A 26,100-nucleotide genomic window follows, 5' to 3' on the forward strand; every position below is an offset into this window, starting at 1 on the left:
CCTGCTTCTCCCTCTGCCTGTGTCTCTGCCTCTCTCTCTCTCTCTCTCTGTGTGTGTGTGTGTGTGTGACTATCATAAATAAAAAAATATATATATTAAAAAAAAAAAAGATTAGCTGTGTCATCTAAGCAGATTGTAGATGGGGCCCTTTATTTTTTAAAGATTTTATTTATTTATTAAGGAAAGAGGCAGAGACAGAGGCAGAGACATAGGCAGAGGGAGAAGCAGACTTCCTGTGGGGAACCTGATGTGAGACTCGATCCCAGGACCCCGGGGATCATGACCTGAGCCAAAGGCAGATGCTCAACTGCTGAGCCACCCACGTGTCCTATAGATGGGGCCCTTCTCATTGCCTTCTTATTGTAGTCCTGGGTGGATGCCACCAAATGTCCAAATTATAAAACTTCTGCCTCCCATGCCCACCATCCAGCTTATTCGATTCTTTCCAAAAAGTGTCTAATAACTTGATTTCCACACTTGATCTTAGCCAAAAGGCCAAGAGGCAATTGATAACTTGATTTTCCCATGCAGCTTGCCTACATGGAAAAAAAAAATGCATTGATCAGGCCAACAAAAATATCCAGCATGTCTAATAATTATTTTTCATATTAAAAGTGTATAAGCACGTACCCTGACTGTATGATAGTGTGCTGTGAGCTGTACAAGCACATCATCTCTGGATCTCCATGAAGTTTCTGAGGCTACTAGACTAGTTTAGAAAGAATGCCTCAGTGGGATAGCCCACTGTGGTACACTGTGAGTGGCAGGTGACAGGACATCACACAGTCTATAATCATAAGAAATCATGAGATTGGGCAGCCCGGGTGGCTCAGCGGTTTGGCACCACCTTCGGCCCGGGGCCTGATCCTGGAGACCTGGAATCGAGTCCCACATCGGGCTCCCTGCATGGAGCCTGCTTCTCCCTCTGCCTCTGTCTCTCTCTGTCTCTCATGCGTAAATAAATAAAAATCTAAAAAAAAAAAAAAAAAGAAAAAAAAAGAAAAGAAAAGAAAAAGAAATCATGAGATTTCTTATGCATACTGTTATGGGTTGAATTGTTCCCCACTCCCAAAGGTATGTTGAAGCCCTACCCCAAGTACCTCAAAATGTGGTCTTATTTGGAAATAGAATCATTGTAGATGTTAAGTCATTGTAGATGTTAAATTGAGGCAATACTGGAATATGGTGAGCCTTAATCCAACATCACTGGTGTTCTTATAAGTAGAGTAAAATTTGGACACAGATAGAGACGCAGAAGAAAGACGACCATGTGAAGATGGAGGCAAGACTGGAGTGATGCTATCACAAACAGACAACATCAGAAGCCAGAAGAGGCATAGAAGGATCCCTCTCCAGATCCTACAGAGGGAACACAGATCTGACACCTTGATTTTGAACTTCTAGAACTATCAGAGAATAAGTTTCCTTTTTGTAAAGCCACATAGCTTGTGATAACTGGCTATGCACCCCCAGGAAATAATACACATATTTAAGAAGAGAGTACCTAATGGCTTCAGAAGCCCATGGTGTACAAAATGAAGGTGTATAAAGTTTATAGGAGGAATCAGTCTATCGGAACTAGGGTTGTGTCTAAGGAGAACTTTGAGGATAAGAGAGTTGAGATGGAGAAGTTGGGGAAATCCTCAGTTAGAGGTAAAATCTCAGAGCAAGGAACTCATCAGGGCTGCCATTTACCATGACTAGATGGAATAAGGGAACCAGGAATTGGAACTTAACTGTTGTTAATATCTGTTTTTTGTGTGTGATTAGCAGGATAATCCTTAAAAGCTACAGAAGTAACAAGAGAGAGTAGGTGGGAGGGGCTGTGGTTCCGAGATTGAGGTAACTGGGAAGACCATTGCACCCTGTAGCCTGGTTTGGGGAGACGCCAAAAGAAAGAGATCATGGAGATTGGAAGAGAAAACAGAGTATTGTCTCCCAGTCTCCCACTTGGCTGGTTTCCTGATAGGGGGTCCTGGAAAACCACTTGCGAATGCCTCAGTTGGACAGCCCACTGACACTTCACTTACCTCATGGGCCCTTCTCTTCACTGCCCAAGTCTTACCGGGAGCTGTAACTTATAGAATTACTCTCTCCATTTCTCATGCCAGAAATCTAAAGTCATCTTCAATTTTTCCCTTTCCTTCACTTTCTCATCCCCTTGTATCAGGAAACCCTGGATTGATTATCTCTTAATATATCTCCTTTACCACGTCTCTGCCCCTTACTGACCAGTCCCATTAGCCCTTTGCGCCATCATTTGCCTGCACAATACAATGGCCTTCTTTCTTTTTTTTTTAAAGATTTTATTTATTTATTCTTGAGAGAGAAAGAGAGAAAGAGAGAGAGAGAGAGGCAGAGACACAGGCAGAGGGAGGAGCAGGCTCCACGCAGGGAGCCCAACGTGGGACTCGATCCCAGGACTCAGGATCACACCCTGGGCCCAAGGCAGGAGCTAATCCACTGAGCCACCCAGGTGTCCCCACAATGGCCTTCTAATTGGTCTCCCCACTTTCAGTCTTTCTTCTCTAATACATTCTTCACTCGCTAGCAAAAGTGATCTTGTTAAAACGAAAATCTGATTAGAAAATTCCCCTGCTTAAAATCATCCATTCACTGAGAATAAAACCCCACTTTTTATAATGGCTTACAAAATATTTTGCTCCTATACCCTGTATCTCTCTCTCTCCTATTCCTTCATTCTATCTGCACTGTTCTTCCTTTAGTTTCTCTACCTGATACTCTTGCCCACCACAGGGCTTTTGCACTTAAAATTTTTTAAAGGTGGAATCTTCTACTCACAGTAGCATGGCTAGCATTTCCCTATCCTCAGTTTCAGCTTAAATGACTCCTTGGAGAGGCCTTTCTTGGCCACCACCCATCTCTATTAATCTTAATATCTCATTTTTTCTTTCATAGTAGGTATTATAACTTGCAATTACTTGATATCTCCTCCTTTCCACACACATACACCTCTCTCTCTTTTTTCTTTGTCTCCCCCAAAAAAATGTAAGTTCCATAAAACTAAGGACTATAATTAGTCCTGTTTACCACTGTATTCCTAGTATCTAGCACAGAACTTATTTATTTATTTTTATTTTATGATAGTCACAGAGAGAGAGAGAGAGAGGCAGAGACATAGGCAGAGGGAGAAGCAGGCTCCATGCACCGGGAGCCCGATGTGGGATTCGATCCCAGGTCTCCAGGATCGCGCCCTGGGCTAAAGGCAGGCGCCAAACCGCTGCGCCACCCAGGGATCCCCTAGCACAGAACTATATAGTAGTTGCTCAATAATTATTGTTTGGGTGAATAAATATTTAATGCAACCACAATCCAACAAGGCCCCAGGACTGGAAGTGGAGGGGATAGTAAGAACCATTTGCTGGGAGGAGGAATTTTTTTTTTTTTTTTTTTTTTAGGATTTTTGTTTTATTTATTTGACTGAGAGAAGGAGAGCACGAACAGGGGTAGGAACAGGCAGAGGGAGAGGGAGAAGCAGGCTCCCCACTGAGCAGTAAAGCCAATTTGAGGCTTGATCCCAGGACCCTGGAATCATGACCTGAGCTGAATGCAGATGCCACCCAGGTGCCCCAGAAGAGGAATTTTTAAAATGTGTATATGATAGTTAATTTTATTTGTCTACCTGACTGGACCAAAGTGTGCCCAGATATCTGGTTAAACACTGTTTCTGGACTTGTCTAAGAGAGCATTTCTGAATCAGATTAGTGTTTAAATTTTTTTCTTTAAGTAGTCTCCATAATCAGCATGGAACCCAACGTGGGGCTTGAACTCACAACTCTTGAGATCAAGACTTGAGCTGAGATCAAGAGTTGGATGCTTGGGAGGCCTGGGTAGCTCAGCAGCTGAGCGTCTGTCTTTGGCTCAGGGCATGATTCTGAGTCTGGGGATCAGGTCCTACATCCAGCTCCCTGTGAGGAGCCTGCTTCTCCCTCTGTCTCTGCCCCTCTCTCTGCGTGTCTCTCATGGATAAATAAATAAAATCTTAAAAAAAAAAAAAGAGTCAGATGCTTAACTGACTGAGCCACCCAGGCACCCCTGCATCAGATTCATATTTGAATTGGTAGACTGAGTAAAGCAGGTGACCTCCCTAACGTGGCCAGGCATCATCCACTCTGGTGAGGACCTGAATAGAAAAAAAAAAGTCAGAGGAAGGAGGAATTTCTCCCTTTTTATTCTGCCTCATTTCTGCAGCTGAGACATCTCATCTCATCCTCTGTCTTGGATTTACATCATCAGCTCCCCTGGTTCTCAAGCCTTAAACCTCAGATTGAATTACAGCCCTGGCTTTCCTGGGTCTGCAGCTTGCAGATGGCAGATGGTGGGACTTCTCAGCCTCCATAATTGCATGAGCCGATTCCTCTTACTGAACTTCCTTTTATATCCTGTTGGTTCTGTTTCTCTGCAGAGCCCAGGCTAATACAGTGCATGAAGGATAATTTCACTATGACAGTAGCTGTATTTCCAATCCAAAATGCCGGGGGAAAATATTTTACTTAAATAGTGTTCATTGGGGCGTTATTTATAATAGCAAAAAATTTAAATAGTCTCTTGGCTACAAGTGGAGAAAAGGGCATATTTACTACTAGTCACCATACGGAACTTTTAAAACTATCAAAAAAGATATGTAGAAGCAAATCTCAATGTGATCTTTATCTGTGATGTTAATCTGTCAAATAAAAGGTCAAGTTGTGTGTGTGTGTTTTGTCTTTGTGACTTAATGGAATAACGAATTTGTCTTTAGTTAACAACAATATTGTGCAAAAATCCCGATGAAACCGAAAATTTGAAAATATCTTTCACAAAAAAATATAATTGTATCCAGAAGTTTCCAGAGGATTTTAGTGGCCCAAACTCCTTGCGACTGCCTTGTAGGAAGGAGAGCCTAATGGCTCTAAGTTGCCCTGGAGGAGTGGTTCTCAGAGTGTACTCCCCAGAGCGGCAAATTCTCAAACTCCATCTTAGACCTAATAAATCAGGAACTCTGGAGGGGGCGATGGATAGTGCAGAGATCAGCAATCTGGGTTTTAGCACTTTCTCTGAGTCATTCCGACACATGATAATTTTTGAGAACTAGTGGCTTGAGCAAAGGCACTAGTCTTCCTCTGGATCCAGACCAAGTAGAACAGGTTTTCTCCACCTTGGGCATGCCCCAAATCCTGCCAGGAGTAGTGAGATTGTGTACCCCATAAATTCCCACATTTGGTCAGGGATCCCCTCCTTTCTTCCTCACTGGGTTTTAGGAGGATGAGAATCCATAATAAGTTTGCTCTGCTTTATTCCTGCTCTGTGAATGTGTCTCTGGGTAAAAAGCCACTTATTTAGGGGAATAAGCTGCTTTTCACATCTCCTCTGGAACTAGAAAACCACTTCTTAGTCTAATGCACTTCCTGTATTAGGAATTATATTAGATGGAAAAAACCAGCTCAAGAGTCCCCATCTGTCGCTGAAACAGAGACTTAACACACTCCCGTTATCCTTTATTGCAAAGGAGAGCACAGAATCCCAGAGAGCAGAGGCCTCTGAGGTTACAGTTTGTAAGTGACAGCCCCCAGGGTTTGCTGCTTCTAATTGTACATTAGGGCTGTACTCAATTCAGTTGCCCTTCGACTTCCAGACTTACACAACTCAGGGCTCTACTTTTCACATGTATGTACTAGGGCCTCAGGAGCAGTGTGAATATTCAGACAGTTTTCTACAGATCGAAAAAGCCCTACTAAGGGGTTCGAGCAGAGAGCATAGCCTGAGCCAAGCCCTGACTCCTGGCTTAGGGCAACATCCACCACAAGAGATTCCTTTACAAATATGGAGACCCTTCTGGGGACTCTTCCAATACTGACACCTGAGCCACACCTGAGACCAATTCAATCAAAACCCCTGAGAATGCGGACTGCCATCCATGTTTAGCTATTAACGTTCATCAGGAGATTCTAATGTGCAACCAGAATTAAGAACCACTGTTCAGAATTATTTCCAAGATTCCTTTACCATGTTATTTTTTTAAATTGAGGTATAAGTGGCATAGAGCATTTATCAGTTTCAGGCGTACAACATAATGATAAAGTCACCAAAATAGTCTAGTGAACATCTATCACCATACATAGTTACAATTTTTTTTTCTTGTATTGAGGACCGCACTATTATTTAAGTGTCTAATCTTAACCTTATCATCAAAGAGACACTGGAGATATGCTAAAAAATTGAGATTAATATAGTCTGGTCATCTCCATACCAAAACAGCACTGGTTGATGAAATTAAATATTTCATCCAACACTGTCTGAGCCATCAATTCAATAATGTATTCCATATGATCTTAAAAGCAAAATCTGTTTTAAAGATAAAGATTATTTCTATTTCTATACCTAAAGACTGACTACTGAAAACTGAAAAACTCAGTCGCTTGTTTTGCAAAGCAATGAGATTTGGGGGTAATCAGGGAACATTTTCTCCTTGTCTTGGCTTTCCAGCCGTAGCTTATAAAGTAAGAACTTCCAGGCTCTTGGAAGTATTGGCTAGAAGCTTCTGCCTTCCTTCTTCTGCTAGCTCCTTCCATGGAGGGATTGCTAGAAGAGTGTTGAGCTTATTGGCATCCATCTTCTCCTAACCAGCCTATCCAGGCATACATACTCTTCACCTTAGATGACAAGCACAGGGCAAACCCTGGCCTGCCGAGAGTCCTCCCTCTTTGTGCAGCTCAGGAAAGAACAGGAAATCTGACTTCATCATAGGTACTATCAACTTATTCTAATCCAGCTTTGCTGGCAATAAATTTTATATCTTGATCTTCATTTGACCTCTGGGTCTATTTCTGAACTGATTCAGCAAAAGAGTAAGACTAATTAGCCCACTGGAGCCCTAACACGTTAATCTCCATGACCAAAATGACCCACACAACTATCCTATTTGTGGTGTTTCCACTAAAGTCGTGCTACAGAGTTGATGCACTCACTGCAACATTATTGCTCCAGCTTTCAATCAAACCAACTGGTTTTGGCTGAGAAAAACGTTGGTGGATTAGGAGAGTCTGGGAAGTATTGGTCATTCTCATTATTCTCTTGTGTTGATGAGCTGAGGCTGATTAATTCAGTAGAAGGCTTCTTTTGTCATGTTTTGTAATGATTCTAGGATAAACACCGCCTGAATTGATTTATAGCTCTCAGGAATTGACAGAATTAGTTTGTGGTTGTTTTGAGATGGAGTAGTTAGGATTGGTAGCATCAGGATTATATAGGAGTCTTCATAACATTTACAGTCTGAGTTTCATTATTGTTATTGCTATTGGAAAGACATATCTGTTACTGTTCTTAGAACAGGGCTAGGTTCAGAAGTTTTGGGCTTATTGATAAGGACAACTAATTTAATCTTTTTTGTACTAAGATGTTTCCAGTTGTCAAATAAATTTTTACTGTCAAATAATCTTATAATCATTGTTACCATGGCACTTAGGGTACTCACTAACTATGAAACTAGTAGAATATTAATGAAAATTTGTGCCCAGGGATCCCTGGGTGGCGCAGCGGTTTAGCGCCTGCCTTTGGCCCAGGGCGCGATCCTGGAGACCCGGGATCGAATCCCACGTCGGGCTCCCGGTGCATGGAGCCTGCTTCTCCCTCTGCCTGTGTCTCTGCCTTTCTCTCTCTCTCTCTCTCTGTGTGTGACTATCATAAATAAATAAAAATTAAAAAAAAAAGAAAATTTGTGCCCAAATCCATGTGAGAATTTCAAAACCATACATAACAAGCCTAGATGACGTAGGTACAGAGATAGATTGAATTGAAGATACTACCTTGATCCTAAAAGCCACAAATTGATATTTAAAATAGCTATTCACTTTTCTTCTGAAGAAACTGATGTAATTCTAATGCTTAACTGTGGGCTCGAGTTTGGATCTTATGATGGAGCTCAATTTTCTCAGATTTTGAATCCGGAGGACGTCACTCTGAAGAAAATTGAATGTTTTCAGCCACAATAATTGGTTAAAAGACATTTCTGGGAAGAGAATATATTGATAGAATTATGTAGTCAAAGATTTAGGTAAATTTATGGGCAAAAGACTCTTTAATGTCCTCAGCGTACATGATTAATAATTTAGAGTCAAATTTAGGGGCACTCCACCTAGAGAGAATTACATTATCCAATTTCTGTTAGGTTATCCTGAAGTGTAAGCTGCAAGCTTATTAAAAATAAATGAGGTAATCAGACAAATTCTATGACTATGCGTGAGCTCCTCATTAATGTTTCACTAGACAGCATTAAGAAAGAACTAAATAGACTGCACTAGATTTAGAAGTAATAAATGGACTTCAAAAGCAAAGCAACTTAATGACCTTCCAGTAAACATGAAGACTTGAAACAGAAAGGATGAAGGATTTAAGAAGCCTATCAGCTACACTTTTTGGCTGCATCTACAATGGAAAATATACAATAGAGTTTGATCAATTAGCTGCTTAATTTGTTGAATCAAGAGGCCAGGTTTAAATATTACTTGGGAGCTGGAAATCACTGACTGGACTGTCATTAACAGGTTAAAGTGCCTAGTTCTCCTTTCACTAAGTGCTGTTTGAATACAGCATGGTTTCTCAAGGGCAACACTACTGGCATTTTGGCCTAGATAATTCTCCATGGCTGGGCACTGTCCTATGAGTTGGATGTTTAGTGGCATCCCTGACCTCTATCCACCAGATGCCAGTAACATTGCTCAGTCGTGGCCACCAAAAATGACTCCAGACATTGAGAAATGTCCCCTGATATTTGTACCCCATGCTAGAGAGAGGAGGCACACCTGTTACATAGAGGTAAAGGACTCCAAGAATACAAATAGCACCTTTCAAATCAGAGTGGGAGGTTCCAAACAGCATTAAATGAGAGGATTAACTTAAAATTATTTGAACAACTTGGATTTCACAGGCAATTAAACTAGTTAATTCAGATAAAAATTTCTTCTCTGAGACTTATCGGGATTGGCATCAACTCAGTGATCTAACTGCTAGGTATATGTTTTATTTTGACTTCAGGTTTTGGGCCCAGAAATACCTCAAGTGCAATGATCAGGACTAAAAAGCAGGTGGGGCAGTGCTTATCAGCATGATTATATTTCTTGGGCCTTGTTACTGTGCACACACATCCTCCTGCAAGAGTTTCTTCTGCTGGTTTCTGGTGACTTGGTTCTTACTCTGGTGTCTACACTGCCCCTCTCCCATCCCATCCCTGCCTTAGCAGATAGACCATCCCACCTTGGCTTACCAAATGGTTTGAGATTAAACATATGTACTTTAGGGCCAGATAAAACTGTGTTTGAATTTTGACTCCATGTTATATCAGTCTGTCATCATGAAAAAAAAAATGGGATCAGTTATAATAATCCTTCTAAGGTTGTTGAAGCAGTTACATGAATTGGTTAGGACATTAATGTCTGTGCCAAAAATAGAGACCCAATTACAATGCTAAAATAGGTAAGGATTAGTTTTTCATGTAGAAATTCAGATGGAGGCAACCCTGAGCTGGTATGGATGCTCCAGGTTGTCACCAGGAACCAACACACTTCTTTTATTTCTACTCTGTGACCTTCAGTGAGTGATTTCCAACTGCCGGGTTAAAGGATGGCTGTTGGACGATTTCCTCATTCCCAGCAGAAGAGCCCAAAGAGTAAAGGTACTTTTTGGAAAGTACTTCTCGGTAAGTTATTTTTATTCTCATTGGCCTCACATGTGAGAGGCAGGTACGGTTGCCCCCAAGAACACAGCAGGTAGAAGCCCAGGTTTCAAGAATTCAAGTCAAATATTTCCTCTTAGAGTTAAGGAAATACAAATCTTCAACATACAAGGCTGTGTTACTTTATCTGGAACAACCAAAGTGGGGACACATACAATAGGACACATAAGCAATACTATTATGGGGGGGGGGGAATAAAGGAAATTTTTACATTGATCAGGTAATGTCCTTAACAGTTTAAGTGGAATATCCAATAAAAATGTATTTTCATCTATGTGGGAGAAATGCAAATTATTTGAAGTTTAGAATAATTGGGACTTTTTCTTCTTTTCCCCAGTGCCATTGTAATGTGAAAAGTATAACATTTAATAAGTACTGATACCATTCATCATAAAGTACCATTCCTTTTATTTTTCTCCAACTATAGAAAGAGAAATCTATGCCTTTGTGTTAATGTTTAATGATTCATTGTCTCATCTCACGCTTGTATTTTGCCCTTTAGAAAGAAAATGCTAATTAAGTAATAAATGAGGTATCAGGGAATTTCCTAAGTATGTACTACTCAGAATAGCTGTAAATCTGTGCTTTATAAAACATAGAATAAGTGTGGTAGCCATCTATCCAGCAGTCATTCTCCCCATCACCTTGACTACTTCTTGTCTTCCTTGGTACCTGAAGTTTGTTCAAGTATTTACCTTTCCACATATTCAGTCCCAGAAGGGAATCACTGATTCACTACTGTAACTGGTTGCTGTAATTCCATTACTCTTGCTAACGATTAGTGCAGTATGGGCACATGATACCCAATTAGTCAGCTGGGATTTTTCTTCTTTAAGAGATACAGATAAGAACTTGCCCTTTTGAGGGTTTGGATGTTGTAATGTGAAGACACAATGCAACCATTTTTTTTTTTTTTTTTTGGCTACAGAGAAAGATGTTGTTGATATATTTTTGAATGGCATCTCAGAAAGTTGGAAGGTGCCCAGACCTTGATAACATCCTTGAACCTCTGAAACAACCCTGAACCAGCCTAAGTTTATAGGATAAAATTTACTATTTAAGCTCCCTGTTTGGAGGTGTTTTGTTATTTGCATCTTGACTATTGAATGACATAAGAGACTTTGCCGTGGTCTCTTATGTGCTAGCTGCCTATACAATATCTGTTGTCCATTGTTTCTTATTAACAGAACCATGATTGTGTTCATGGTAGCAGCTGACCACATTTCCCAGCTTCCCTTGAAGCCAGGGCTCAACAGAGATGTAAACAGAAATTGATGGGTTTGTCTTCTAGGATTGCTCCCTAACAGGCACTAACTCAATCCAGATGCTCTCTTTTTCCCTTTTCCCTTTCCTCCTTTTTCTTGCCAGGAATGTGGATATAAAGGGTGGTACTGTAATAGCTAAATCTGACTGTGGGTAGACTTTAAGGATGAAAGATACATACAAACGATGGTAGAGAAGGAAGAAAGAAGGAGCTATGGTCTCTGTTTGACCCCAGAAATGCCATGCCAGCACTGAACTATCTACCTTTGGACTTTTTCTTGTTCAAAGCTATTCTTATTTGGGGTTACTGATATATACAACCAAAACTAATCCTGACTGTTGCAGCTGCTGAATGGCATCAAAAGTGATACTTTTTGGAAGAAATTAAGAAAGAAGCAGAAGTCTTATTTCGTAGAAGACAGATTTTTTTTTCAAATTTAAAAATTGCCAATGAGTTATTTTGAAAGATCAAAGAGTCCCTCAAATTGTATTTAATAATTCTATTAGATATTTTTTTACACAATTATCCTAAAAAATATTTTCTTTTGAAGCTGGTTGAGAAAGCAAGGAATAGAGACCATTATAATGCTTGTTACTATGTTTCTGCGAATGCCCAGAAAGGAATCCAAAACTGGGTCACTAAATTCATTCAGCCTGCACATATTTATTGAGCACATAAAAAAGAAGAGGTACTGTTAGGCACTGTGTGTGTGTATGTGTGTGTGTGTGTGTGTGTGTGTAAGAGAGAGACAGAGAGAGAGATATGCAGGGAGGGGCAGGGATGGAGAGAGGGAGGAAGAGAAACAATCAGATGTAGATGCTACATTCATAGAACAAAATGAATGTTTACTGGCAGGAAAGAAATTGAAAAAGATGATGCCATTTAAAAAAAATCAAAAATCAAAATACAAATGATTGCCAAAAGAATGCAAGGAAATAAGCCAAAATGTTAAAAGTTCTATGTCTTACAGTTTTCATTTTCTTCCTTATATTCTTCTCATGTTCCCTGTAAAGAACATGGTCTTTTGTCAGAAAAAGTCATAAAAATATTTTATTTTAAAAATCTAGTTGTTATAAGCAAGGAATTTGAAGTTGAAGTCCTCCACCCATCATGTCCTGGGAATTCTCAGTTTTCTGCATGTCTCTTCCTCAGTGGCTGCTTAAAATTCTTTAGTTGATCAGAGTGGCTTTAGCTGAAGGTTTTGACCTTTATAAAATGAAGATTCAGTGGAAGGTCAGTAATTCTTAATCAGGAATCTTCACGGTCTTTTAGGAAATAAGTATTCCTGTTCCCATTCCTAGCAATTCTGATTCACGAAGTCTGGAGCAGAACTAAACCACTTGAATTTTTATTCCTCAGGTGATGCAGATGGGCACCATGCACTGAGAACCATTGCTTTAGGATGTTAGCAGTCATTTGCACCATAGTTTAAATGAGGATCCAAAGAAACGTTTGATAGGGAATGAGGGAACATAACAAGGGCAGTTGTACCAACACTGAAGGGACAAGGCCTTCAGCACTGGAGAGAAGCACAGAAACCTCCAACTTCACCATTCTCCCAGGACCTTGCACTAAGGTTTTAAAGAAACAGAATGTATGAAAACAGATGCTCTAAGTATCCAACTTACTAGGATAATGAATCAGCTGCGCCCTTATCTCAGCGAGGTAGAAATGAAGATGCCATGAAGAAAGGAGAGATGGTTTGGAACTTCTGATACACAATATGAAATCAGCTTGAGTGTGTCTCATTTTGGAAGGCTTATTACATCATGGCCAGCGGTCAAGAGAAGGTCACTGGAGACAAATTCCAGAGGGTGTGATCTGGGTATGTCCAGATATCATTAAAAATTGGGAGATGGTGTTAAACATAGGACACTGCTTCCTTAGGCGATCCCCAGCTGGGGATCATCGCTGCTTGGACACAGAGCCAAGTTCCGCTCCGGGGTTTGCATAAATGACTCTCACTATGAATGGTATGCATACATGCCAGGAGGGGTCTTAATCTCTGTCTTTGTTTATCACTGACAAAGGAAGATAACTATAGGAATAATTTTTCTCTCTCATATCTTGCCAGAACAAAATAAGATCCATCATCAACCCTAAATAGCCAGTTGTTTATATTGGTAATTTTTTGAAAACTCTTAAAGCTCCACATTCTGTTGTGTTACAGTAATTTCTTCCTCAATTCTTAATTAGAGTACTAATTGAAAGTACTACTTGAAAAACGAGCATATTTTTCTTGCAAGTAGAATGATAATAAATCTTATAAATTTAAACCAGGAATCAAAGACCCACTGAGTTAGGAGGAAATCAAAAGACTGTAAAATGTATCACATCATTTTCCCCTGGGCCATTTGATTCTTCCAGTGTCAGGCTCTGCCTACTATCTTGTCCTGGTGGGCTGAAGGATGCGCGTATTCAAGATGAGGCATTACATTCTACTTAATAATTATACACATAAAATTTTGATGCTTAGGGACTCCTGGGTAGCTCAGCAGTTGAGCATCTGCCTTCCGCTCAGGTGGTGATCCTGGGTCCGGGAATCGAGTCCTGTATCAGGCTCCCTGCAGGGAGCCTACTTCTCCCTCTGCCTATGTCTCTGCCTCTCTCTCTGTGTCTCTCATGAATAAATAAATAAAATCTTAAAAAATTTGTTTTGATGCTTATAGACGTTTAATGCATTGGAAGGGAAAAGACTTTTTATTTTTTAAGGTTTTATTTATTTGAGAGAGAGAGAGGGAGATAGTAAGTGAGGGAGTGTGGTAGAGGGAGTCTTAAGCAGACTCCATGCTGACCAGGGAGCCCAATGGGGGGCCTGATCCCATGATCTATGGGATCTTGACCTGAGCCACAAACTGTGCCACCCAGGTGTCCTGCAAAAGCTTTTATTTGGGCCTTTAGTTCATTTATCAGCTTCTAGGACTTATCCTCTTAGATTTAATTTAGGAAGATTTATCCAACTGAAGAATTAGTTTTAAAAATCAAAATTAAAGTCAACTAAAGAACTTCCTAAACTCAACATGATGAAAATCAGAATTTCTTATAGGAATGGAGATGAATTATTTAGTGCCCTGGTAAGCCTATATATTTTCTTTTATCTACCCTTTGAAATAAAAGGGAATCACTTCAGAGAAAAGAGGTCATTATCAATTCTATCCAGAGAAGTAAATACCATATTAGGTATTCTTACAGCATGGAGCATTGTAGTATTGCTGATAGGTGAATGTTTTACATTAGTTTCAGTGAAAACTAAAATCTTTCTCTTACTCGAAGTACCAAGCACTTAAAACAATCACAGAAACGCTTTATTTTTTTTTTTATTTTTTATTTTTGGTTAAGTGCAAGTAAAAAAAAGACACTGTGTTATATACTTCTAGGGAATATTGGAAATGATGATTCTTTCTTTGGAGGAATAAAATGTATTTTCTCCAAAGGCAATTCTTCCCTACACAAGAGGAGTGAAGAAAAAGGCTGTAGTCTTAAAATAAATCATTGAACACTAATACCCAGTTACAGGTTTTATTACTGTAATCACAAAAGGCCAAAGACCAATATCATTTCCTATAACAGCTGCGGCCCGTTAACAACCATTTAGAAAAGACCACGTTCCAAGAACACACACCAAAATAATTGACGTCATCTGCAAAAAGAAATAGTACTCTGCAGTCTCCATCAGCAATCCTGAACCGTGGAAGTTATAAATAACCTCACTTAAGCCCACACTGCCACTTCTGTCTGTGAAGCAAGCTCTGCTCCGCTAGATCGACCTTCTGAATAATGATACCCAACTTCGGTTACACATTAGAAACCACTGACACACTTCCTTTGTATTTGTTCACAAAAAACTGCTAAGCCTGGCTCTTTTTGAAGCTATGGATAATTTCTAGTTTTCAAGATGATACCAAGTTATGTCATGTTTCTCCACACAATTAAGTGTTCCAAAGTCACTCCACCTTTTGCTCTGCAGGCCTAGCACATTGCTGGGTACATTGCTCAGGGACACTGTGGATGAGCCAGAGTGGATGTCCAATGCCAAATGAAAGATAGTGACCCTTTTTGAACCCTCATTTGCTACAAACCAAGGAATTTACGTCTCATCCATTCCAATTTCTGCTACTTATAATAAAGCACCTTCTGAAACTCATAAAAAGGAGAGAAATATTGATCTATCCCTACTGGCAGTGCCCCCTTCCTTTGTTTTGCTTTTTCTTCCCTTCCTTCTCTTTTTTTACATCACCTCCTCTTCCCCTTCTTTCCTATTTACTCTCATAAGCATATATTGGTGGGTATTGAGCTAGTTGCTGAGGCATATCTAAAGAAACGTGTTTTTTCACCACAACCTGCTCAGAGGATCCCCTGGTTTAGTGAGCTATCATTTGTAGTAATGATAGCTCCATCTATTGCATGTTGACTTCATTCCTGGTGTATTAAATCATTGTATTTAATCTTCAAACAATCTTGAGAGGAGGTTATTTGACAACAACATGTTACAGTTAGGAAAAAATACTCAGGGCAGCCCCGGTGGCCCAGCGGTTTAGCGCCGCCTTCGGCCCAGGGTGTGATCCTGGAGACCCAGGATGGAGTCCTACATGGGGCTCTCTGCATGGAGCCTGCTCCTCCCTCTGCCTGTGTCTCTGCCTCTCTCTCTCTCTCTCTCTTTCTCTCTCTGTCTCTCAAGAATAAATAAATAAAATCTTAAAAAAAAAAAAAACTCAGAGTGCTTATTAACCTACCAAAGTTCACACAGCTACTAAATGATTGATTTGGGATTCAAACCGATCTATTTGGATCCCAAGCCCATGTTTACTCCACAATTATATTCTGTTCCAAGGGAGGGAGCTGGGGGGGTATTTACCACCACACTAATAAGTATGTGATCTTTCCTCTTCTGCAGAATTATTTCTCTGCATCACAGTTTGATTACAATTCATAAAGACACACACTTAAAGCATGTAAGGATATTTAAAGCACAAAAGGCTATGATTCAGATCAGTGTTACTTAAAGCCTGATCTATAGACCAGCACCAGGAGGTGAACTATGTGATGAGATAAACCCAGAAACTGGGAGTAAGCATTTAGGAACTTTTATAGCAATTTGGTACAGTAACAATAGTAATAATTATATAAGATAATAACATACAATAATACATAATAGTGATGGCGATAGAATAACAATAATAGTACAATGTAGCATTCCATTTTGGGATTTTTTTAATTTATTTTTTTCTAGTACTCCATTTTTATGGTATTTTAACAAAGTATTAGTCTACATGAATCTGATATTTAAAAAAAAACAACTGATCCTTCACAAACAGTTTGAGAAGCACTGGTTTAGGTCACTGTGAATACAAATAAGTGAAATTTAGCTGCTATTAATAAGCTAACAATATGATTTTCCAGACATACACTAGGATACCCAGAATTCCTTTGTTTTGCTTTTTCTTCCCTTCCTTCTCTTTTCAGAATAGATCTTTTCTGTTTCCTGCACAGTAAACCGCTAGCTGTTTCCTGGGCCTACTACTGTGGCATTTGGGAGAATCAGGCCACTCCAAAGCGCTTCTGCCCTAGAGTTCCTCTAGCAGGTTTCTGGAACAAAGGGAATTTTCAGGAGGTGCTTGATGAATGTTGACTGGAACAATTAGTGACCAGTGACCCATGAGGTAAAAGTCTTTTCTGAGTTTTGACTCATATTTCTTGGTGAAGAAAGAATTAAGTGTTGACACATTGGTGAACCTTCCAGTAATTTTGGTCATGGGACTTAGTGACAGATATCAAAGATACTTTTAAGTGGTGTCATTTACATACTATGTTGATTGGGAGTTGTGCTCCTTACCCTACCTTGGTGGAGTATTTCAGGGACTAATACAAGACCATGAGATGATCTCAGGGCTCTTCTGTGGACAGAATATAGACATATAATATGGTACTTGGAAGAGACATCCTGGAAAATTTATGTACCCAGGAATCAGAATTGGCTTATTCATGACTTCTAAGGGAAGTCATGCATTTAAGGAGTTGGTTATTGCAACTGATGATAAAATGCTGCTGCTGGCAGAAAATGTTATTTTATGAAAGCTTTTAAAAGAAATCTTTCCCCACGCCCTGAATGATAATATATTTGAGATTTCAATTGCATGTGTCACTTCCTTATTTTCAGAGCTGTGTCCTGGCCATGAAAACATCTTCTGCTCATGGTGACACCTTAACTGAAGTTGATAGGGTTGATTTTCAGCTGGCTGGTGACAAGCATGAATCCTTCATGGAAAAATCTGAGCTATGGAGTTGTTGCATGGCTTCCCTGCCCCCAGAGGCCTGCAGTGAGTGCACAAGACTGCTCTTTTATCTGTGACTAAGGAAGCTAACCGGATGACTCAGAGGCCAGGGGAAAACATGCTCTAGGGATTTCTTCTTTCAGATCCTTGAAATGGGAGGAAGATTAATGGCAGGCAAAGTCACACGGCAGATTATAATTCTCTTCAGGCAGGTTACAAAGGTGCACTGACAAACTGTGAGGTGGGGGAGAGGAGGAAAGGAAAAGTCTTAGAGCTGCTTTGAAAGCCATTTATCAGAAAAGAAAATATCTCTTAATAAAATGACACCATATCTCAAAAATCTTACCTGGCATCCCTATCTGCTATATGCTACAATGTCAACTAAATATGCCTTCATAGTAATCGGAAAATAGAATTTATGCACAAGAAATATGTAATTATTAGATACATATGTTTAATAAAACAAGCTGGCTTGTTTCAAACACTGAAGTAAAGGAAGGCTAAAATTTCATAGATGGGTGTGCTCATCTATTTGATGAATTACACAGACTGGCAGCTTTATGAGTACTCTAAGTATCTCAGCTTTCTGATAAAATATGGAATATTTATTGTATAATATAGATAGTAGGATTACAATATTATTCCAAAAAGTGCATGTAAGAGGGAGAGGAAGATGTTTGCGCTGGAATATTTATTACCAAAGATAAATTTGTTGGGTAAGATGGGGTTCAGGATATGCTACCCCTAAATATGGCACCTTGGCATATTGAATTTCTTAAGCTGAAGACATTTGAGAAAATGGCAGGTGCAGAAAGGTCACTGTGACCTTCCCTTGCTTGTCCTCCTCCCCTGAAAGCTGGAGATAAATCTCCCATGTGAAAAGTACCCTCCCTGAACCAAGAGGAAGGAAGACATTCTTATCACTAAAGACAGAGAATTTGGGACTGAGAAGGCAGTACAAACAAACCTTCTTAAACTCTTATCTTTCTAGCTATTTCTTCATTATGTGCTACCTCTAGCCCAAATCCCTTTGTCTTATCAATTTTTCACAAATTTATTATTTCTTTATCTAAAAGGTATAAAAGCTTCCTGCTCTAGCCACTTCTTCAGGCATTTCTTCTCTTGTGAAGGGCCTTCTGTACATGTAAAAATTCAATACACTTTGCAAGCTTTTTTCTTGTTACTTTGTCAGTTTAATTTTCAGATCCAGCCAGGAATCCTAAGAGGATGAAGGAAAACCTTTTCCTCCACTACAGGAGGGATATAACCTTTAGCAGGATAAGCTAAACTAAGTCAATTCAACCATTGACAAGGTGTCATGGTCAATTCACAAACCACGTATGAACTAGGCTCCCATGTTACAGCTTAGGACAGATCAAAGCCCAGCAACATTGAGTATGATCTTAACTGTTTTCCTACCTTTCAGAAATTTTGTAAAGGAGAAATAAATTTTATTTTTGGGGAGAATGACCAGGGTGTTCATGGTTAATTAGTGTTTGTTCAAAGTAGGGGAGTAGAATGGGTGGAAAGGGAAAAAAAACATTTATTGTTGATAGAAGATGTGGATGCAGGTTAGAACTTATTCTTGAGCTTCTTAAAATAGTTTGTAGAGTAATGAAGGTATATTACATGTAATTCAATGTTAAATAGTAAAAAGTAATTTTAGAATTTCATAGTCAAGCTTCACTTGTTCTGAAATGTTTATCCATACCTAAGATTAACCACAAGAATCAAGAAATTTTTGAAGCCCAAGCATATCTGCACAATCAAGAAACTTAGGAGGACATGCCTTGGCTCCAAAAATAAGAACATATTTTTATTTTCTACATTAGCCAAAACATTCAGGTATTTCTAAAATTGTAGAATATATACCAAATCACAGATTAGGAGGAAGGTATCCAAACATTCTTCAGGCCCGCCCACCCCTCAAATCAATCGTACGTTTAAAAACTGGTAAAATATTTAAAAGGAAGATCATGATTTTCTAAATTCAATTAAGTAGTAATAGGAAAGGTTGAAGCCTTCAGGAGTTTTCAGATAACAAATGACGGGAGGTAAAGCCTTCTTCCTCTGCCAGCTTCTAAGCATAGTCCAGGCTAAATAAGAGGCTCTTCATTCGACCTGTTAATGGGAAACATCCATCACCTCTGAGTACAGCCTTAAAATGGTCTTCAAGCGGAGACCGTTATTAAATGTTTAAAGAAAACTGAAGTCACAGAATGACATTTCCCCAGCTTATGATAGCATAGATTAATCAATGCAGACAATTTGTACATTATCTTTGGAATGTGAATATAGAATGGTTTTAAATATTCCAACTCCTCAGAGCCTACTTAAAAACAGATACTGATGATACTTTCTCCAAGCTGTTTATAAATGACTTTATTTGCACCAGTGGTCAATATGAACGTTATTTCATGTGCCTATCACAGAGCAAATGCATAATAAACATTTGTTGAACGAACAAATGAACAAATCAATGTTAAGCAACATAAAAACAATCAGATCTGCAGTGTTACTTTGGCAGCATTAAAGATACCATTGGACGGATCCTAACGAAGCCTGTTCTATTGTGTTTGTAATTTACCTAATGTATATAGTCACACATATTGTGTTTACATTAGATTATAAATATTTATATTATTAATGTCATTTTATACAAATTCAATATTTATTATTGTGGATATTGGTGTAATTTGAGAATTTATTCAATGTATATAGATAACATTGTATACATTGTAGGGAATCAATTATATCCTTTGAATGAATGTTCTGAGAGCTCAGAAGTAATTACAATCATCTTTTTTTTTAAAGATTTATTTATTTATTTATGATAGACATAGAAAGAGAGAGAGAGAGAGGCAGAGATACAGGAGGAGAGAGAAGCAGGCTCCATGCCAGGAGCCCGACGTGGGACTCGATCCCGGGACTCCAGGATCCACGCCCTGGGCCAAAGTCAGGCGCTAAACTGCTGAGCCACCCAGGGATCCCCCCTACTTTTTTTCAAAAGATTTATTTATTTATTTATTTATTTATTTATTTATTTATGATAGACATAGAGAGAGAGAGAAAGAGGCAGAGACACAGGAGGAGAGAGAAGCAGCAATGATCTTTTTATGGACCTAAAAAGCAAGAAAATGTCAAGTATTTTTATTTTATACATTGTAAAATATTTCTATCATCTTGAGTCTTTCTGTGTCATGTCCTGTCTCTTCTATCTCTTTGCCCTTAAAAATTTTCACATTTGTTTAATCTAAACTGCTACATAGGGAATCCCTGCATGAAACCTGCTTCTCCCTCTGCCTGTGTCTCTGCCTCTCTCTCTCCTCTGTGTCTTTCATGAATAAATAAATAAAATCTTAAAAAAAAGAAACCCTGATTTCAAATTTATTTAAAATAAATAAATAAATAAATAAATAAATAAATAAATAAATAAATAAAATAAACTGCTACATTGTGGGGAGAGAGGGTATGTGGCTTCTTTTTGCTTATTACTGTGAAATTGTCCCTTTTTTATAGAGAGGTCCTGTAAGCCAGCTAATGCATTGGCAGGTGAACTAACTTTTACTGCCAAATGAGTCAGCTGAGATGGGAACATTAATTTATTTGAATGGACATGAATTGACAATGTCATAAAGAGATATTGGTATAGCTTAATAGAATAAACTGTCAGGAAAATGTAGGTTGCATATGATGTGATTGGCAAGCATCAAGAATGTTTCCATGTTCACAAGTGCCTCTTCTTCCTCATCTGTACTGTTGTGTCTTGGATTCCTCTACCGAATTGCAAATACTCCTGGAGGAACGACACCTACAACTATCATCAAGTGTTAATATTAGATTAAAATCGCTGATGTTCAGATGTTTTGACCTATGTAAGTAGTATTTTTTTTAAATTTTTATTTATTTATGATAGTCACACAGAGATAGAGAGAGAGGTAGAGACATAGGCAGAGGGAGAAGCAGGCTCCATGCACCAGGAGCCTGACGTGGGATTCGATCCCGGGTCTCCAGGATCATGCCCTGGGCCAAAGGCAGGCGCTAAACCGCTGCGCCACCCAGGGATCCCTGTAAGTAGTATTTTTATTTGATTCAACATCACACCTTCTTAGGGATAGTTCATGAGATTACCTTGTTATTGAACTGAGAAGAGAGGGGACAAGAAATCTCTGAGACAGGGAAAGATCTGGAGTATGAAGTACTGCCTAGAGTCAGCTGTATTATCTGGACCTATGACACCTCCGTCATTCTGGGCATAATGATTCCGTTATTGCTTCCAAGATTCTATATCTTATATGGCCATTTTATATTTATGCAAAGTTTATAGTGCACTCATGTAAGGCTTGATGTACACTGAAATCCCCCAAGCATTTTCATTTAGGTTGATTCAAAGCCATGTTTTCTAGGACTTGTCCCTGAGAATTGGTTTTTAGCATCTATAATTTAATGTTCACCTCTATAAAAATAATTTCAATCCAGCTTAGTTCTCTAGCCCCTACAATCTGGTTAGTGCTTATGGAATACTGGGTTAAGATTTTGGACTTTGGAGTCAGGCAAACCTGGATTCTACTAAGTCTAACTGCCGCTTGTTGGTTGTTGGACCTTTAGCAAACTGCTTACTCATTTTGAGTCTTAACTGACTCATCTTTACATGCCACTAATACTTCTCAGAGTCATTAAATGAGTTACATGTGGGTTAGATGAATTATTGTGTTAACTCTGCACTTTCCAAAGAAGAGGCTAGTCCTTGACTAATACCCAGGGGATAACTTCTCACTCCTTGGTATATCCTGCCTGATAACAATGTTTTAGTATGCCTGAGGTCTTGGGCTATAATGTATCAGTTGGACAAGAAAGTTTGTGCTAACAAGGTGACTTAGAGCACCTGTTCTTGTACTTCTGAGGCCCAGGGCCACTTGTTAATTTGTTTTCTGGGGGGGCTGGAGACTGAACAGCTAAGGTCAGTCATGTAGGTACTCTATGCCTACATGCTGGATCCCCAATTTAAACCCTGGATACCAAGGCTCAGGAGAGCTCACCTGATTAGCAACACTTCACATATGTTGTCACATTTTTATTACTGGGAGAATTAAGTGCTGTCCTTGTGACCCTACTAGGAGATGATAACTGGAAGCTCATGCCTGGTTTCTTCTGGTGCCTTCATCCTAAGTGCCTTTATACTTTTTGCTGAGTTTAATCTGTATCCTTTCACTATAATAAACTGTGACCATGAGTATAACTGCTTTCTTGAATTCTATGAGTCCTTCTAGAGAACCCATTCTGAAGTTGGTCTTAGGGACCCTCACATATCCATGTATGCTCTGCTAGCTATATATCCTTGGTCAAATGCTCTAACCTTAATTTCATTTTCTCATCAGTAGATGGAGATTATAATATGTTTAATAGCTACCTTGTAGTGAAGTTCTGGGACTCAGCCTATACTTTATTTTCAACTAGTGCAGAAATGTCTACTTCCAAACTCCTCACCCCTCATGGACCTCACTCGCCTCTTATCAGTGGCTGACTTTTCCCATTTTCATCCAAAAATCATCTCCTTGATGGAAAAGTCAGGTAAAATAGGATCTTTGCTTGAGTTTTGTCACCTGATTGGCCTCAAGTAGTACATTGATCTTTCTTGATCTTGTTTAAAAGTTCCTTTTTGTTTTCTTTTTAATCTCTGGAATTCTTAAATTTTTTTCCCATTCCTGAATCATTTGGACTTTAACTTTTCTGACCTTACTCCTTCCTACATGTGTGTGATAGTATCTGCCCCTTCTTTAAAAATATGTGATGCTATCTACCCCTTCTTTTAAAAAATTCCTTGCTTAATTAAAAATTTTACATTATTGCTACTATTTTTCCTAATTATAAAACTTATGATCCAAATTAAAACATTAAAAATACTTATACCTTAGAAAATAAACCCTTTTTTAGAAGTCTAACTCTAAAGAAACCAAAAATGTGTTTTCTTTAAATAACTTAGTTCACAGCAGAGTTTCTTATTCAATCACTGGCTTCTTTAATTATCTTCCCTATTAGGATAATTTCCTTCTCTGTTAGGATAATTTGAAATTGCACATACAGAATTTTTTCTTTTCAGAATATTTTTTTGGAGAGTTTTTCAGCTCTCTCAAATTTCATGTAATGAAACATGCCCATCTGTTCTCTGATCTTTTAAAAATATGCCTTTCTCAAGACCATGGTATAGGTTTGAGCATCTCCAGTTTTCCCTTCTTGGTTATCAGGAACACCCTTTTGTGCTTCACTTTTAAAATGAGGGTCTCACATTATATGGTCTTGAAGTTCTCATCAAGCACTGTTTGCTTCTTTTTTTAAAAGATATTATTTATTCATTTGAGAGAGAGAGGTCATAGGTGAGAGGCAGAGGCAGAGGGAGATTGAGTAGCAGATTCCCCACTGAGCAGGGAGCTGGATGCAGGGCTTGATCCCAGGACCCTGAGATCGTGACCTGAGCCAAGCGCAGACGTCTAATCAACTGAGCCACCTAGGCAGCCCCCAAGCACTATTGTCTATGTTTCTACCATCTGCAGGAAGTTGTATAGATGAGCAACAATTGGAGGAGCCTTTGCAAAGAACAGCTTTCCCAGGCATCCTTGCCTATGGCAAGGGTCAAAGAAGTGCCCCAAGAATGCAACCATGGTGGAGTCGATGACAGATTTGGAATCAAACCTGACAGTATTATCAATTTTTAAGTCTCATTAATTAACAATCCTTGGAGGGATTGGGTAGTTGAAGGCAGCATGGAAGCTGGTCTAGAAAGTTGGGGTTTTATTATATAGCACGAGGTGATCATTTTCTCTTTGCATCAGTTCCATACATACAAAAAAAATGGAGATAAAAGCCCTGTGGTAAGCTACACTTGGAATATACATCTATTATTTTATGTATTTAGCACTTTACTTTTCTGGAAACTGGCACTAACTCCCCTTTATTTACATGGTTTCTGCTGGATATGCCATGTTTATTCATTCAGTTATTCAACAACTATTTATTGAGTGCTATGTGTGACACTATTCCAGGCCCTAGAGACATAGCAATGAAAAAAATATACAAAATTCCTCATCGAGCTTACGTTCTGATGGAGGAAATAAGACATTAAACGAAATAAGTAACTATTTGGTACGTCACATAAAATGTGCCATGGAGAAAAATCAAGCAGGAAAGTGAACAAGGAAAGACAAAGAGACAAAGTGAGAGAAGCACTATGTTTTGTAGGTGGCCAGGAGGGACTTCATCCAGGATATTTTTGGAATTAGATCAAAACAGGATGGTTTAAACCAAGACTGTGGAGTAGGGGCGGGGGGAAGCCTGGTAGAAGCAAAAGAGAAGCATGAGACACAAGAGAATAGCAGGAAGAGTGGAGAGAGAACCTGAGACAGAATTTTCCAGGTTCTGGGTAACATTCCAGTATATTTCTGATAAATCCTTTTTCAAAAATCCTTCTGATATATTTTAAACTGGATCAGTTTCTGTCACTCTGAATCAAAGAATCCTAACTCATACACGTTAAGTAAGATAACTTGTAAATTCAAGGCTTGCTCAATGTGGGACACATTGGTTACATCGGAGAACCAGAGCTTGATGCTTCTGATGCCAAGAGTACAGATTTAATAGCAGAGTAGAATTAATTTTGCTGTTCCCTAGCATTCCAGAAATAAAATGTGCAAGAAATATCCATTTTTCTGGTTTTTTCCCAAGTTTTTCTCTAAATCTGGTTAGTTAACATATATGGTAAAATTGGTTTCAGGTGTAGAATTTAGTGATTTATCACTTACATATGACACCCAGGGAGGGTTCTTCTGTTATCTTTTAATTGAACCAACTCTGATTCTATATTGGCATTGTGGAAAATTCAAATGGAAGCATTATATTTCATCTCTATTTCTGTTCTCCCTCCACTCTCTCCATCCTGGAGTCACAAAATAATTAGGGAATCTTACGGATGTCTAGACCAGTGGGAAAAGGCCCTCTAATCTCTAAGTCATTATTGTACAGTCCTGCTTTAAACTTTCTCTTAAGGTTTCTGGCTCTCTGCTTTTCACCATGAGGTGAACCCAGAAATCTGTGCTAAGGCTAAAGGATACTTTGCTCTCTAGGGTGCAGTCAGCCCTTCTGAAGTTGTGACACTTCCCTGGAAAAGAAAAATCTTGAAGCAGGATCAAGTATCCACTCAGGTAATAATGGTACCTGTAAATCACTCACTCTCCCTTTCTCTCTTTTTTCTCAAAATAATTCTATTCTCTTCTGGCCTCCAAAGCACTTCCATGCATAATGTTTTCATTTAGCTTAGACTTTTAGAATAAACCATAAGAGTAAGAGACTCCCACTTCCAATTCAGCTTTTTAGCTTGCAAAAACTCCCCAAAGATTTTTTTTTGGCCTTTCTTTTTGTGGCATAATATACATAACATAACATATTCCATTTTAGCCATTTTAAGTATACATTTCTGTGGCACTAAGTACATTTACATTGTTGTATACCCCAGAGATTTAATGAAGGACTGCCGATCTGATTGAAATGGGGAAGGATGAAAATATAGAAATAAATACTATATTTGAAACATTGTTTTTTCAAGTGTTTGTTGAGTGAATGGGGCAAGTTCCCTAATTGGTCATTTTGAGCAGCAAAGACGCATCATTAGTATCGTAGGTTTTAAGGTACAAGAGGATGATGAGGAGAAAGGGTGGCTGTAAGAAAATGTGGGGTAACAATGAAGACCAACATTATCTTTCTCACAATACTCATAATGCTATTTGATGTATCTGAAGGAGAGTAAAATGAAGAAATTTTCTCCACTCTGTACCAGCATCAGA

At 38.9% G+C, this 26,100-nt stretch overlaps 2 long non-coding RNA genes across 2 annotated transcripts in view; both read right to left on the minus strand.

Annotated features, from left to right (window-relative positions):
• Positions 1 to 26,100, minus strand: part of LOC118352729 (uncharacterized) — a 142,929-nt gene that overhangs the window by 35,239 nt on the left and 81,590 nt on the right. The gene's annotated exons all lie outside the window — the stretch shown is intronic.
• The window catches only part of LOC112672376 (uncharacterized), a 29,712-nt gene continuing 17,973 nt past the window's right edge, over positions 14,362 to 26,100 (minus strand). Inside the window, exon 3 of the long non-coding RNA XR_007406723.1 lies at positions 14,362 to 17,500. This is a non-coding gene — a long non-coding RNA (uncharacterized LOC112672376). The remainder of the gene's footprint in view (positions 17,501 to 26,100) is intronic.

Source organism: Canis lupus, chromosome 28 (assembly GCF_003254725.2).
Source record: "Canis lupus dingo isolate Sandy chromosome 28, ASM325472v2, whole genome shotgun sequence".
NCBI lineage: Eukaryota > Metazoa > Chordata > Mammalia > Carnivora > Canidae > Canis > Canis lupus.